Consider the following 17,011-nt stretch of genomic DNA (forward strand, 5'->3'; position numbering starts at 1 on the left):
ACACAGCACCTGTCTTGACTCAAAGTGATTTTGGATCAGGGATGGAAAATTCCAAGTATGGGATAATCTGACATTTTCCCTTACAAGTCTGCTTTCAGTAATGAAACAAAATATAGCCATAAGTGACAGGAAAGGAAATGATTTTTTACTTTTTACTGAGCCTGCCAATAATCTGGAGAGGAAATTAAGTCAGAGGGAGAAGGGAGAAAAGACAAATATTTGGAGGTCTTTTGATGGTTAAAGCTACCGATTGCTGAAAGGTTTGTTTAATTGTAGGATTGAGAGTCTGTTCAACTGTCAGTACAACATTCAAAATTGCCATTTGGATTTAAGTTCTACTTGGTCAGTTGTTTATGAAATGCTGACATCTTCTGTCTTCTTTTCTCATGCAACAAACCCATGCACACCCAAACATCTTTAAAAACATGAATTTTTTTGGGTGTGTGCGTGTGTCCTGCTATACTCATGAATTTTTCCATGTGTTTTATTTAGTTCTTTTAGTGCAAGGATCTCAAATTCAAATGTGTTGTTTCTTCTTGTGAGAGAACTTTCTTCCCTTTGGTCTTTTGTTCCACTTTCCCATTTTCGTTCTCCTTGTCTGGCAGAGGCCTTCCTTCCTCATTACTCTTCCTTAGCGAAGAGAGCTTGTCTGCCTGCTTGCCTGTTTGTTCGTTATCTTTCCACTCCTCACTTGGCTGACAGACCCTTGGAGAAGCAGCCAGACCAAGCCCTCCTCCACACTGGATGTCTCCTTTCTTCTCTTGGGCAGGCCCAACCTCCTGGCCTGCCTTCCCTGGCCAAGACTCATCTACCACTGTGCTTCCTTGGAGAGTTTGGTATCATCTCGGAAGCAGACTCCAGCCTAGGATGCAAGAGTGAGTGGGGCTTTCTTGAGAGTGGCACCACTCAGCAGAAAGTTCTTCAAGTGCCGCTGGATGACCCAGCCAATGAAGCCCTGCTGTTGTCAGAAGATTCACCAGGTTTGGCTAAGGGCCTCTGGTGGCTCAGACTGGTAAGATAGTCTGTTATTAACAGCAGCTGCTTGCAATTACTGCAGGTTCAAGTCCCACCAGGCCCAAGGTTGACTCAGCCTTCCATCCTTTATAAGGTAGGTAAAATGAGGACCCAGACTGTTGGGGGCAATAAGTCGACTTTGTATATAATATATAATATACAAATGGATGAAGACTATTGCTTGACATAGTATAAGCCGCCCTGAGTCTTCGGAGAAGGGCGGGATATAAATGCAAATTTAAAAAAAAAGGTGAATTGTGAGGCTCCCACTATCATTTCTCTTCCTGGACTGCTTCCCATACCCACCTTGCACATCTACATATGGCTTAACACCTTGATTTTGATGGGCGATATCTTCAGCACCATCATGTTATTTTTGCAGACCTGTATGCAACAGAAGTGCTCCAACACTGGAAGTTTTTAAGAGTTTGGACAACATTTGAAATGGTATTGGGTTTTCTGCCTAAGCAGGGGGTTAGACTAGAAGACCTCCAAGGTCCCTTCCAACTCTGTTATTCTATTTTGTTTTGTTCTATGGTACGGCAGGGTAAGATGCTGTGATGCATACAGGTTTCGCAAATTGGTCTTGAGGTTAAGGAAGTTTTGTTTGGGTGCTAATTCCAGGCAAAATGTTACTTAAGACACTGAGAAGCTTATCTAATTAAGGCATTTGTAAGCAGGCGCATCGGCTTTTTGGAGAAAATATATAAGAGGAAGCTTTGCTAGACAATGGGGAGGTTGGTATCGTTATGCTGCACACCAAAGTTAAAGTATATCAGCAGACCGAACCCTGGAAGAAGGTGAAATCTCAGCAGCCAGCAGGATCAGAAAAGGAGCAGAGCAGAGCAGCCTGGCCGGTGAAAAGGATTATATTTGGAGAGGAAAGACCGGGAGAAAAGCTTGACCAAGAGTCTGGAATTCCCCAAAAAGTTTGGCAAAGAGTTGTTTCACTCTTTTTTTCTGTCCTCTTCTCTAAGCTAACACTATACCCAGAAGGGAAGGTACCTTTGAACTGTCTGATAAGCTGAGCATAAGGTGAAAATGTTAAGGATCCAACCAGCCTTTTACCTGAAATCAAGACTGATCGAACTGGTCAAGGATTTAATCCATTCTCACCCATGGCAGGTCACTTGGTAATTTTGGCCCAATCACTCAACCTAACTCACAGGTCTGGGAAGACAAAAGGTCGGAGGGAGCACTGTTATTTTGAAAGGTAGAAAAGGGGAGCATATAACTCTAGCAAACAAGTTAGCAAAGGACATTTGTTGGTCAAGAATAAAGAAAGATGCTAAAAGAGTCACTCGGGCAGTTTATAATAGCTGTCCATTTCACGATAACAAGGATTTAGCCATTACTGGGGGTGGGGGGAGTCAGTCATGTGGGTAGTCCATTAAATCTGTGTCCCTCCAAGATTTGTGGGTTTATTTCCCAGAAGAAAGGTTTCAGGAAGATAACTCACTCTTTCTCATAAATAAACAGCAGGGTTTTTGTGCCTTCAACAGTTTCACCCTTCCTGCTTGGTCTTTTTCATTCTTTTCCAAGATAATTTTTTTTAAGTGTTCAAATTATAGCCAGATTTCTGACAGTCACCCCCAAGCAGATCTTGTTTAAAGATCGCTCAGATTATATGCATTCTTGTTAAATGACAACCCTCTATAGCTCTTCATTTCAGAAAATAGAAAGTGGCTGGGCTCCCAAGTTTATCAGAAGGGCAGCCAAATGCTAAATTATGCTGTAAGGTCTTTGAACTGAGACACTACATTAATCAATGGGTCTTCTGGGGTAGTACGTTTAGGATATGAGAAAGAATGGTACTACCTCTCTCAGCAGACACATACATCCCCTGGTCATTGCCTGCTCTAATAAGGTCAGGAATGTGATAAAGGTTCAAATAGAAATGCAGTATTTGTGTTGTGGTCCGTCAGCAGCCTATGTTATTTGTGTTGTGGTCCGTCAGCAGCCTACGGAGCTGGCAACGGAGTCGGACAGCGATGAGGCTGAGGTGAGGCCAGGGCCATCGGGAAGTGAGGTGCGGACTCCAGAGCCTCGAAAAACTGATAGTAGTGAGGCAGAGGAACAGGAGGAGCCTGTTCCTAATGCACGCATGAGAAGAGCTGCCAGAAGACATGAGCAGCTCAAGCAGAGAGGACAACTGGGAGTAGGGCGAAGAGATGATTGGCCCCTCCCATAAAGCTTAAAACAGACCAGCACTGGTGTTTCAGCTTTGCCGGAAAACAACATTGTAGCTGCGTCTTCTGCTTAGTATAGGTCTTTGTTTTTGTGGCTTCTGGACGTTTGCCAGGAAGGGCCTTTGGCAGTTTGCCTAATTGGACTAAGGTTTGTGAGATAATTGAGGAATTTGTGTTGGGAGGCATTTGTTTTACTTTGAGTTGAACGACACTGGGAATGAAGTAATTCCCAGCTGTTTGAATAAAGTTTGTTTTCCCACGGATTAAGTTTATTACTACCTACTTGGGCCTGGGTCACAACAATTTGTGATGTTTATTATCCCCATGCCAACAATGTTTAGATCCTTGAAAATCTGGTTATTTCCTATGGCCCTGGGTGAGGGTGGAAGGGCAAGGATTTTGTATGCTAAGTTGAAGGTATTTCTCTAGGTATTTCTTTTTTTGGTATTTGGATTTTACCATTTTAATGTTATTCACCACCCAGAGTTTTCATAAAGTTGGACAGCTTTCCAAATTAAATAAATACATGTATTTGAATTTGAATCATACACACACACACACACACTTCTTCTGGAGGTGGCACAGTGGTTAGGGTGCAGCACTGCAGGCTACTTCAAATCTCACCAGCTCAAAGTTGACTCAGCCTTCCATCCTTCTGAGGTGGGTAAAATGAGGACCCAGATTGTTGGGGGCGATATGTTGACTCTGTAAACCACTTAGAGAGGGCTGTAAAAGCACTATGAAGCGGTATATAAGTCTAAGTGCTATTGCTATTGGTGGGTAGGTGGTGCATTTATAGAGATAAAGCGGTCTCCTCCTTTAATAGAATAAAGTAGAATAGAATTTTTATTGGCCAAGTGTGATTGGACACACAAGGAATTTGTCTTGGTGCATATGCTCTTAGTGTACATAAAAGAAAAGATACGTTCATCAAGGTACAACATTTACAACACAATTGATGGTCAGTATATCAATATAAATCATAAGGATTGCCAGCAACAAGTTATAGTCATACAGTCATAAACGGAAAGAGATTGGTGATGGGAACTATGAGAAGGGCCTTCTCTGTGGGGGCTCCCGCCCTCTGGAACGAACTCCCCCCAGGACTTCGTCAACTTCCGGACCTCCGAACCTTTCGCCGCGAGCTCAAAACTCACTTATTTATTTGCGCTGGACTGGGTTAGTTTTTTATGGGTTTTTAATGGGTTTTATTGATGGGTTTTTAATGGGTTTTTAATGGGTTTTATTATTTGCTAAATTTTAATTGCGGCCAAATTGAATAAGTTTTTTAGTGGGATTTTAATAGTATTTATTTTGTAATAGGACTGTTTATTTTATCTGGCTGTAAACCGCCCTGAGTCCTTCGGGAGAAGGGCGGTATAAAAATTTAAATAATAAAATAAATAATAAAATAAATAAATAAGATTAATAGTAGTGCAGATTCAGTAAATAGTTTGACAATGTTGATGGAATTATTTGTTTAGCAGAGTGATGGCCTTCGGGAAAAAACTGTTCTTGTGTCTAGTTGTTCCGGTGTGCAGTGCTCTATAGCGTCGTTTTGAGGGTAGTAGTTGAAACAGTTTATGTCCAGGATGCGAGGGGTCTGTAAATATTTTCACGGCCCTCTTCTATTCTTCTTAAGGGGATAAATGCCTTCTGTGAGCTGAAATGTTTGGGGTATTCTAATTTAGAAGAAAAATGACAACTAAAGGGACAATTTGGGAAAGGCTTATAAAAATCACTCTCTGTTCAGAGAATAGGATAGATTTTTTAAAATACTAGAACACTTATTGAAATCAAGGGGCAGCCAGAATAATGGATCCATTTTGAATATGCATGAAACTTGCCATTTCTCATAAGGGGACATTTATACCTACTCAGCAAATTTAAAGCTCTCTCTCCTTTCCTATCAGCCTTCATTATTTAAAGGGAGATGTAAATTAGGCAGTGCTTCAGGGGAAAGCAACCCTCTTCAACCATATGCCTTCCAAGTGAGTTGGGAGGTCACCGCCTTCTCCAGACCAGTTAGCTGGCCCATCTGGAAGCTGCCATCCAATCCCTTTACAGGACACCCTGTGAAACTAGGCTGAGCTTGAGAATGCTTTTGAATACTGATTACCATTGGTGAACTGTCCATGCAAAGTTTTGGAGGAAGGCAGCATTGCTGCTTTTAGCCCAGTTTTAGAAGAATTCTCTGAAGCATCTGGTGAATTATTAATAACTAAAAGAAAGCCAGTTTGATATAGTGGTTAAGACATCAGGCCAGGAACAGGGAGACTTCAAAGTCCAGAGTCACTTGATTTATGAGACTGAAATTGAAAAATAAAAACATACTAGTCCTTAGTTACTAATCTTACTTTATTTTTGTTTGCAAGACAAACTAATCCAAGATTGCCCTAGGGCAGGGGTCTGCAAACTTGGCTCTTTTAAGACTTGTGGACTTCAACTCCCAGAGTTCCTCAGCCAGCAAAGCTTGAAGTCCACAAGTCTTAAAAGAGCCAAGTTTGCAGACCCCTGCCCTAGGGCATAATAAAACAAACAAACAACCTCAAGGTAACAGATATGACATTACAGTTGAAGCTCTGCCTGTTTATTATGTGCGTTACAATTTTAGTTGAACTTTGATTATATTATTCTGCCCACCACCTTGACTTTTCCAATCACACACTTAGGACACCCCTGAAATAATTTATCATCATATCCTTTATGGGAGTTGAAGCAAAAATGAAAAAGCATATCTCAAAAAAAGAGAGACTGTGTTGTACAACAGATGATAGACTCTGTATCATTACCCCTTTCTTGGGAAACCAAGGTCAAAAATCCCTAGATCAATCCTGGGCAATCCCTTTAGCCTCCAGGCCAGAGATGGGTTTCAGCAGGTTCTGACCAGTTCTGGAGAACCGGTAGCAGAAATTTTGAGTAGTTCAGAGAACCGGTAGTAAAAATTCTGACTGGCCTCACCCCCATCTATTCTCTGCCTCCCAAGTCCTAGCTGATTGGGAGGAAATGGGGATTTTGCAGTAACCTTCCCCTGGAGTGGGGAGGGAATGGAGATTTTATAGTATCCTTCCCCTGCCACGCCCACCAAGCCACACCCACAGAACCGGTAGTAAAAAAAATTGAAACCCACCACTGCTCCAGGCGGTTCTCAAACTCTCTGCGGCATGGCTTTTTGAAAACGAATAAAATAATTCCATATTTATTGGATAGGAAGGAGTGTCTTTTTTCACAAATAATTACCTGTGAATTGAGAAGCCATCTTATATCCATAGGTAAAGCTGAAAACTTTAAAGAAACAAAGGAATTAACAAAGGCTTGTAAACATCATTGTTGCAAAGAATGTCTGTGCTTGCAGATCCGCCTGAGTTTAATTGCTGGCTGGAAATGGTTCTTTGGTGAATTGCCCTTTTTGGAATTCTCAAACAGAGCTTGGCTCCCTTTTGTTGCCTTCTCTCTGCTGTTCTTAGCTTATGTCCATCCAGCCTTGTTCCTCCATTTCTCTTCTCTTCTCTTCCCTTCCCTTCCCTTCCCTTCCCTTCCCTTCCAAATACAGCTATTTCTCATCCTTGCCCTGCTCTGATCTTTTGTTCTTTTTGGCTGTTTCTCCTGGAAGAAGAGATGGGAGTGTGTGGGCATGTGTGTATATAATTCTCTCCCCGGGTGTTTTCAGTATGAGACAAAAGTTGGCTTAAGCAGAGATAAAATCATTTTGTAAATAAGGTGCTTTATTTTATAGGCATTTAATTTCAATTAATAGTTTTTAATTTAATTAACTGATTTGCTTTGTCCTGGCTCTGCCTTTGGTTGAGGGCAGTAATGTATACATGTGCACAAACATTCCTGTGTCACATGCATGTTCATTGGGCGAGAATGGCTTCAGCAGTAGCCCTCCTCCTTAGAAACAGCTTGCCCCCTGAAGCCATGTATAATCTCCACCATCATGACTTTCAAAGAACAAAAGAAAACAGGACTCTTATGGAGGCTTCAGTTTATTATATTTTATTTATTTATTTATTTATTTATTTTGTCACAACAGTATATTTAAGCATAAGCATGAAAATAACTATATAATATATAAGCATATATATAAGCATAAGTATGTAATAACTATATTAATTGGATATAATGAAAGGAAACAATAGGACAGGAATGGTAGGCACTTTTGTGCTCTTATGCACGCCCCTTACAGTCCTCTTAGGAATGGGCTGAGGTCAATAGTAGACAGTTTTTGGTTAAAGCTTTGGGGATTTTGAGAAGAGACCACAGAGTCAGGTAGTGTGTTCCAAGTGTTAATAACTCTGTTACAGAAGTCATATTTCCTGCAATCAAGATTGAAGCGGTTAATATTAAGTTTAAATCTATTGTTTGCTCTTGTATTGTTGTGATTGAAGCTGAAGTAGTCTTTAACAGGAAGGACATTGCAATAGATGATTCTATGAGTTAAACACAGGTCCTGCGAAGGCGGTGGAGTTCTAAGTTTTCTAAACCCAAGATTTCAAGTCTGGTGGCATAAGGTATTTTGTTGTATATTTTGTTGTATTGTGACACCACTTTTAAAATTATGTAATTTTTAACTAATATTTTAGTTATTTTAAATTTGTTAGGTTTTGCCCATGTTGATGAACTCTGTAAACTTCACACCAACTAGCTGGATTCAGGCAGACAAGTTTTACAAATAAATACATAAACATTTCTGAGATCAATCATCGCAGCCTTGCTTTGTCAAGGAGAGATATTCTTAGAATTCCTAGCCAGGAGAGGCAGCACCCATGTTGACTGGGAATTCTTATCCTGCATATCTTAAGGATGCTAGTTTGGTATCTGTGTTTCTCTTTCCGCAGGTCCAATTCTTTTTATGAAGCTCATGAATACAAATAAGGTCGATGCAGGCATATGGGCAAATTTGCACCGATAAAGAATGTTTGTAGCTCAGGGTTGAAATAAGGAGTCCTTGGTGCTCTCTGAGCTTGGTTGTTTTCTTGCACACGTTTCATTACCCAAACTAGGTAACATCATCAGTGCTAGCAAGGAGTGGGGTTTGCTCCCAATTTATATTTGCACTATTATTGGAAAACAACATACACTGTGCCCCACACTACATGTCCACATTACATTGTTGTGCAATCTTTGCTGATTTGTGAAGCATGAGCAGAAAGTCATTCAATCTATGAGAAGAGGAAGTGGACACTTTGGATATGTGATCAGATTTGCTCGTATAGTATAAACAAGCCAGTTCTCAAAGACTATCTTATTTGAACATACATGATCAGAAGGGTAGACTTAATGACGTATACCTGCAAAATATTTATATCAAAATAGAAGCATGTTTACAAAATGAACAAGAAAAAAGGAAGCCAAATCACCTGCCATGATAATCAGTTATGCCGTTTAAGCAAAGGATATATCTACACTTGTTATACCGTAATCCAAAGATCTACTGCGCGAGTTTTTGTACTTGCAAAACAAGTAAAGGCCCCATTTGCATGCTGTGTTATGCCATCAAAAACTTTTGCACTATTTTCTTCCTTGACTTCTTTTCTATCTACTTGACTTGATGTTCACAATACATCTTGCTATCAGATTCCATAGTTTGGAGAATAAACCAAATTTTGGACATGATGAAAAAAGATTTATTCAGATGATTATCGTGGCTGGTTAAAGTTGCAAGGGAGCACCCATTATCCTAAACCAGGGGTGTCAAACTCGATTTCATTGAGGGCTGCATCAGGGTTGTGTTTGACCTCACGGGGGTGTGTGGGTGGGGGTGGGGGTGGCGGCCAGGGGGCGTGGCCAGGTTGACGTCACTCATGTCAGGGGTGCCTGTGGTGGCCTGAGCACTCTGCCAGAAAAAATCCTCTCTGGTAGAGGGTTGCAGGAGGCCATCGCAGCAGAAAACAGAGCTGGGGAGGGCCGCACATGGCCCTCCCAAACTCCATTTCTGCTGGCAGAGGGACCACAAGCCAGTCTTTCACTGTTTCCAGGGCAGCCCTGTGGGCCAGATCTAAGCACCCTGTCAGCCAAATCCAGCCTGCGGGCCTTAATACCCATGTCCTAAATCTTTTTGGCCAGTACCACTTTTTCTGAGCCATGATAGATACGTAGTTTGCTTTCAGATTGATAATTCTCCTTCCATTCAATGCATAAGTAACAGATTACCACTTATACATCTCTATTTTTGTAGTTAAGAAATAGACCTGGGTAAGTAAAATTAACACTGAACTATTAAAACTTCATGGAACAAGCTGCAAATAATATTTTAAGCACCATTTATTTCAATGAGAGAATGGCTCATCTCCATAATACTTAACACTGGAAAATGGAAAGCAACGTGATTCATCATATATATATGATCCTCTCTTTGCATAAAACACATAATATTACATTTGAAGCTTTGAAGTAGTTTTATAAGGCATCTCTACATAATATTGAAGTGAGTATGCTAATTTGAAAAACAAAGGTTTTCCTCTAAAAACCTCCGTTCCTTTCTGATTCTTTTATTGTTGCAATTGTGATCCTCCCCCCTTACACTCCCATTTGATCTGTGTCCTTCTGGATTTTGTCATAGTTTTTATTACTCTTGGAAGCAATCAGCTATTCAAATGTCACCCGAATTGATTGACATGCCCCAGATATTACAAACTGCACTGGTTCATCTTTTGACCAGGCCAATGGTTCAAGAGGGAACTTTTTGAAACATTCATTTCTAGGCATCTGTGTATTTAGGCTATATAAAACTCAGAGCTATTTCAATGTCTGATATTTTCAGCAGAATAGAAAGATGGCCTTCCAGATAACCACACTAGTCTTACAATAAGCTTTGCACTAACCAGCTTGTTACCTTCCAGATGTGCAGGGCTATAAATCCATATGGATTAGGGTTTCTATGTGTTGTTGTTGAAAACATGTTGAGTTTAGCAGTTGGCAGAAGGTTTCTTGAGTTTTGATGATGAAATTAATGACAATTTCAGTCCAGGCCTTTTGGCTGTGAAACTATAATTCAACTATATAAATAAAATTGGTCTCGTGCAGCAGGGATTCCTATATAGTTTAATCAGTTCAAATTTCTAAATCTAGATGGAATTGCAGACAATGTCACTTTGACCTGGATAAAGATAGACTGAGAGCAGGGAAAGTCATTAATATAACACCTCCATGTTTTGCTGATAATCTAAACATCTTTCAGCTTAGCTTAAACTTTGTTTAAATGAATAAAATTTAAATTAGTTAAATAAATCAAATTAAATTAATTCAGGTTGCTTAAAAATAATAAAACCTTCTTGTAAAGAAAGGAACGTGTTTCCTAAAAGAATGCTCAATTTTAATCAATAGTTACTAAGTTCCCAAGGAAATAGTTTAGAGAGGTTTGGCTTTCAGTTTAATTCATAGTGGTTGAAGGAATAACTAAAAATCTCAGTTTAATAATTTGAATTTTAAACTACATTTCAGTGTTAACTCCCTAGAAGAATCTCTCTCCTTATAAAGAAAAAGAAGTTAAGTGTTTCCATATGTGAGTTTACATTCAGACTTTAAAGGAACACTGAAATCTTTGTCTAAGGAAAAAAGGGAGGAGAATGTAAGCTACCTATTTTTTAAATGGAATATATTGGTGAAAAAACTAAGCTACATAGAACCCTCTAGGCCTAGGGTATGAGTGCATCATTATTGTACTGCTGTAATTTCCAGTTCATAGTGCTGGAGAGAGACTATACTGGCTATTGGTAATGAGAATTCTCAGATTTTTTTGCAAGGGAATTATTGCTGTTGTCTCACTGCTGTTAAGACTTTGCTCAACAAAGTTGGAAGGAACAAATAATTTAGTAGCACCATAATGGTACAGTGTTTCAGGGGAGTTCCAAGCACTGTGCCCAAATTCTCTGCATCAATAAATTTATATAACATTGAAAGCATATAATGTAGCTGAAGTAATTAAATGTGGCACCTGGTACAGATGCATTTCATGTTAGGTTTGTTACAATTGAATGTTGCAATATCTTGCTACGTTCAAAAGGTTTTTTAAAAAATGTAAATGCAATGTTTTCAGAATTCCAGCAGAACCATGCCAATAGTACTGCAACATGCCAAAGACCATATGCGACATAAAAACGGTTGATTATTGTCTATCTTTGGAACAGAAATTTGTCATTTTGGAACTGAAGCCCATTTGCACTGTTATGGCAGTGATGCATTAAATCCAATCCTGGTGCTTCAAACACTGGATGCCCCTCTAAGCATTTTGTTGCTTTGATTTCTGCATTAAATCTATTTCTGTCCCAAAGATTCCATTCACTTGTTTTATTTGGTCTCCTTACTGAAACACCCAGCTTGACCCAACAGGCTCAATCGCTTTAACTGTGTTTATATGATAAAGTTGAAAGGATCCAAAGACACCTTCTGCAATATGGGTCAGTTGTGTATGTCTTCACTCTCTTAATTCACCAAGCCAACAAAAGAGGAGAGGGAAGAAATTGGGCCAAAGAGAAAGTGCAGCTAAGCACATTACTCTAGAATATATATTTGCTATAACTGAAGCCAAGTCACCCACTGATTACAACCTAGTCTTGACCTTGGTAAAAAAAAAAACATGTTCTTTACCCAAATATGGTAAGCAGGCAGGAAAATGTATTAGGATTAAAGCAGCAACTGCTTACAAGGAAAAAAAAATGCAAGCTACTGCCAAAAGAAGACTTTAAGGCAAAAATTACAAAAGTACAATCATTTAAAAAAAACACCAGATAAACACAAGCAGATTAGGAAAATAATGGCGGATCAAGAAGGACTATTGTTATTACTGACAGGGCAAAGAAGAGAATAAAATTTGACTTCTTAACTGGAACAGAGCAGAGTGAAATCAGATAATGATTTTTTACAAGATTTTGCCTGAAAAAAACTGGAGAAAAAATTCCTCATGTCTCTATTAGACCTCTGAGTGTTTTCAAAATCTACTCTGGAGGAAGGCCACATTTTATAATTTTATTTGAACACAATGATCAACAAAATATTGAAAACAATAAACAGCTTGAGATAAGTCACTCTGAGTACACAAGTGTAAGAATTATTCCAGAAAAAAATTCAGTGTACAGGTAGTGCTCAATTTACCTGTAAATTGAGTCCACAATTTGTTGCTAAGTGAAAACATTTGTTAAGTGAATTTTGTCACATTTTTATGATCTTTCTTGCCACAGTTGTTAAGTGAATCACTGAAGCTGTTTAAAGTTTGTAACACAGTTATTAAGTGAATCTGGTTTCCTCACTGACTTTGCTTGTCAGAAGGTCCCAGAAGCTGATCCCACGACTCCAAGGCATTGCAAATATGAATCAATTGCCTAGCACCTGAATTTTGATCATGTGACCACAAGGCTGCTGCAATGGTCGTTAAGTGTGAAAAATGGTCGCAGGTCACTCTTTTCAGTGCTTTTGTAACTTCGAACAGTCACTAAATGAACCGTTGTAATTCAAGGACTACTTGTACATGTTCCAGAATAGGAAAAAAGTAGAAGCTTACTTGCAGTGGAGTCCGGTACCTAGCATCTTGGGTACCCACTTGCAAAAACTCAAATTTGCTTCTGCATGCAAATAAATTTCTGGTTGACTATCATCAGAAGATGTCTGCATGGAGTACAATAATAACATTTACAATATTCATTCCCTATTACTTATGTATCCCTGCCACATTTTTATAGTGGCAGCTCTGCTAGATGAAGAAGGATATCAGTTCAGTTTTCATCTATATGCAGTTCTTGCATTAGAGTAGGCTGATAATAACACGACACATAAAAACATTAGTTTGAACTTCTATCTCTAATTAACAAATTTTGTTGAAAGATACTCAGTTAATTTTCCACATTCTTCAATATTGCATCTTGGCAATAACTCCAATTATAATCACCATTTTAATATTTCTTAGGATATACTTAGGTACGTTTCTGCTGCTGTTGAAATGTCATTCAACGTGCTTTCCCTTATGCCCCGTAGATTGCTGTGAAATTATTCTGGGCTAGGAGAATATTCCACACCATTCAGAGAACTGTTCTTAATAAACTGCTTAATGGAAGAGCAAATCATTGTCTTTCATTGGACCACTGACTCCTGATTATCAAAAGAAAAACGTATGGCAAATTAAATGAACTGTTCTGTATTTTTAATGCAGACATCAAATGTTCCTTTGGCTGGCCATTTTTCAAGTTCAACAATTAGGAAGGTAGTTTGTTTTAGATAAGACAATATTCTCTCTGAAGGAAAGGAACCTGAACCTGCTTACCTGAATGTTCGTGCTATGTGCGCTGTGTGAGAGTCCAAGCAATGGGTGATAACCTTGTCTGATTGGCCAGAGACTGAGGTGTAATTTATTTAGTCACGCCTCCTCCTTCCTGTTTAGCTCTAGTTTGTTAATGATGGTCTGAATCTGGAGAAGACGTAACCTATAATAAGAAAACAGACATTCTCCCGGACCCTGGATCCCCCACGGAAAGTTAGGGAAGGGTTAGACTCTCATGCAGCACACATAGAACGAACATTCAGGAAAGCACAACATTCCTTCTCCTGTGTACTGCTTAGAGAGTCCAAGCAATGGGATATGCCCAAGCTAAGCATCCCTAGGGTGGGTAGTAGAAATCTCCAGGGTCCTGTCGACTGGAAGAACCTGCTGCAAGACCCTTCTCCCAAAAGCCATCTCTGTTGAGACAAACATGTCAAGCCTGTAGTTTCTGATAAAGGGAGAAGGTGATGCCCAAGTGGCTGCCCTGCAAATCTCTAGTTTAGAAGCTTGAGTAGTCCAAGCTGCTGTTGTGGCTGCACTTCTTGTAGAATGGGCTGTAATGCAGCCCGGAATAGGTCGAGCCTGATGATTGTAGGCCAGAGAAATACAGGCCTTGAGCTAGCAACCATTGGTGGATGGAGTCCCCTTCGTGCCCAGGGAGCTGGGCTGAAAAGAGATGAATAACGCCTCTGTCTTCTGGAACGGTGCTGTCCTGTCTTCTGGAACAGTGCCATATGTGCAGGGCTCTGTGTACATCTAAGGTGTGCCACCGGCACACTGGGATGTTTGGGGTTTGGACAAAAATCCGGTACGATGTCACGGCGTGCCAGTGCCTCAGCCATAAGAGGCGTCTGGAAGTGACATTGGACCCTAAGGCCCTCGAAGCAAATTTTGCCAAATTGAGAGTTGCGGAATATTCTGCAGCAACAATCAACTTATTTATGTCTTGATGTAAGCAGGTGTCATCATGGGACACCCTGGAGTGCATTTGATGAAGCCAGATTAGGGAAACCAGATTAGGGATTTTCCTAGAGAAAAGGAAAGATTAGGGATTTTCCTAGAGAAAAAGGAAAAAGGAAGGCAGCTGCTTGGTGGGTCTTAAGAGCAAGCTCTGCCCTTCGGTCCTCAGTTTTCAGGCCTTCGGCTAAATCAGAAGGAAGGATGTTAGATTTATTTTATTTTATTTATTTATTTTATTTATATACCGCCCTTCTCTCGAAGGACTCAGGGCGGTTTACAGCCAAATAAAAAACAGATTCCACAAAAATTAAAAAACATTTAAAAAAACTAATTCAATTAGGCTGAGAATAGACTAAAACTATAATAAAACCCATATTAAAACTACATTAAGCCAGCCCAAACTGGATGAAGCCAAACTGGCCATTGGAACATCAACGGTTAGAAGTTTGAGGAGCTCCTTGAGCTCTTGTTCCACCATGTACATTTTCCTATCCATAGAAAATTCCACTGATTCCACTGACATTGCAGGACATCAACGAAGAGCTTGGCCAATGGAACAGCTTCTTGCTCTGTGACTGGCTCAGTGAAGAGCCATGGGATCTTGAGGTCCCAAAATCTCTCAGGTTGCCCAGTAAATGCCCCCCATATTGGCCATCATCTTTGCCTTATACAATAAGGTTTTAAATAAATCATGACAGAACAGACCTGTGGCAGCAGGCTTGTCAAGGATGACCCTTTCATCCTCGGAAAGATTATAATCTGCCAGATCCAAAATGACGCAAAACCTACACCAAGGCTTTTAAGCGCGAAACTACTACAGCGTGCCCAGGGAGCTGGAATCCTACACCATGGACCCACACCCAAGTTTAGGAGTGCTGAGCTGGCACCACAGCTCTCCCTGCGCTGATGTGGCACCGAATTTATGTAAAATAGCCTCCAGAGCGAACAGGAAGTGTTTGACTGCTCCACATGCCGCTCAGACCTCTCGCAAGCAAAATACGCCATCACGGATCCCCGCAGCTCAGCTGATGAGCACTTGGGTGGGCGCAGTGCCGGAAACTGCTTTCCTGCAAAAAAGGAAGCTTTTTGAAATTTCACCTTCTTCTACGCGTTGTTTAAAGAAGTCCATGCAATGGAGCTCAATTAGAACAAGTCTCTCCAGGCCAACTGAGTTAACAAACTGGAGCTAAACAGGGAGGAGGAGGCATGGCTAAACAAATTACAACTCAGTCTCTTGCCAATCAGACAAGGTTATCACCCATTGCTTGGACTCTCTAAGCAGCGTACAGGAGAAATATATATATTTGAGGTTGTAGTTGATTCTGCTCTGTCTTTGGAGCTTGCATGATGGCAAGTGGCAAGGAAGCTCACAGCCAACTTTGCTGGCTCTATCAGCTATGATATGTACACTGTACACTGTACATTTACACTGGTAAAGACCAGGCTCAGTAATCTCAATAGGCTATTCCATAATAAAGACTTCTTTTTCACTTTTCATAGATTAAATTGTATATCAAAATTAGCTTTCCAAAGCAGATCATCTGTTTGGATTAGCTGTCTCCAATCTATCCATGTGATGGGTTCTTCCCAACCCTACCCTCTATATTTATTTATTTTTATTTATTTATTTATCACATTTATATATCAGCCTGTGCTAATTAGAGCAGCTCAATTTGATGCTTTGTGTGGCTGCAACGAACTAAGTCATTGTTCAACACTGGAACTGGGTCTATATAATAATCTATTGCAATGGACAGTGCATTGAACTTAGTCTGGGTCCTGCAAAGACTACAGAACACATTCATCCAGTTATTAAATAGGACCTCTGGGCCTGAAAGTACTAGACTAGCTTTTTGTAAGCTATCAAGCCCAATTTAAGTGCTGACATTGCCATGTCCAATACCACCTCGCCCACCCAAGAGGCAAACATAAATCTTATAGCATAAGTCAGGAGGACTGTTTCTTGTTTTAAATCACAAAAGCATGCCTCTTTACCCAAATGTCTCCAACACATACTGCAATACATTTATTTTAATTTTTATATTTAGGTTAGATGTTTGTTTTTTAGTTTTACCTAGATCGCTCTGGTAAGTTTTCAAACACATAAATATTAGCAATAATATATGACATACAGAGATAGTGTGTGTGCATGTATATAGACACAAATACACAGATACATGTAAGTACCTATTTCACAGTACAAGCTTGCCTGTTTGAATAAAAAAAATGCCATTATAACGGGGCTTAATTTTTAGTTTCAGTTCCGTCACTATTTCACAAATGCTCCTCTATATCAATGAAACTAGGAGAAGTTGCATTGAGCAATGCAGTTCAGTGGCACTATTATGCAGATGATTTCCAATTGTATTGTACCTGTACATCTAAGTCTGAGACAGCGACTCAAATTCTGGAGACCCAATGGTAACTTGCCTCCTTCCAGATTTTACCATTTTTCCTAATATAGCCAGCTGTTTTAAGGATAATTTCAGCATGTGTTGTCTTTATTTGAGCATTTGGTATGAAGAAATATATGTACAACAACAAAAAAAGCCTTGTCATCATTCTTGAAAACTAATGACGTATTTGAAAAGGA

Source organism: Ahaetulla prasina, chromosome 1, assembly GCF_028640845.1.
Source record: "Ahaetulla prasina isolate Xishuangbanna chromosome 1, ASM2864084v1, whole genome shotgun sequence".
NCBI lineage: Eukaryota > Metazoa > Chordata > Lepidosauria > Squamata > Colubridae > Ahaetulla > Ahaetulla prasina.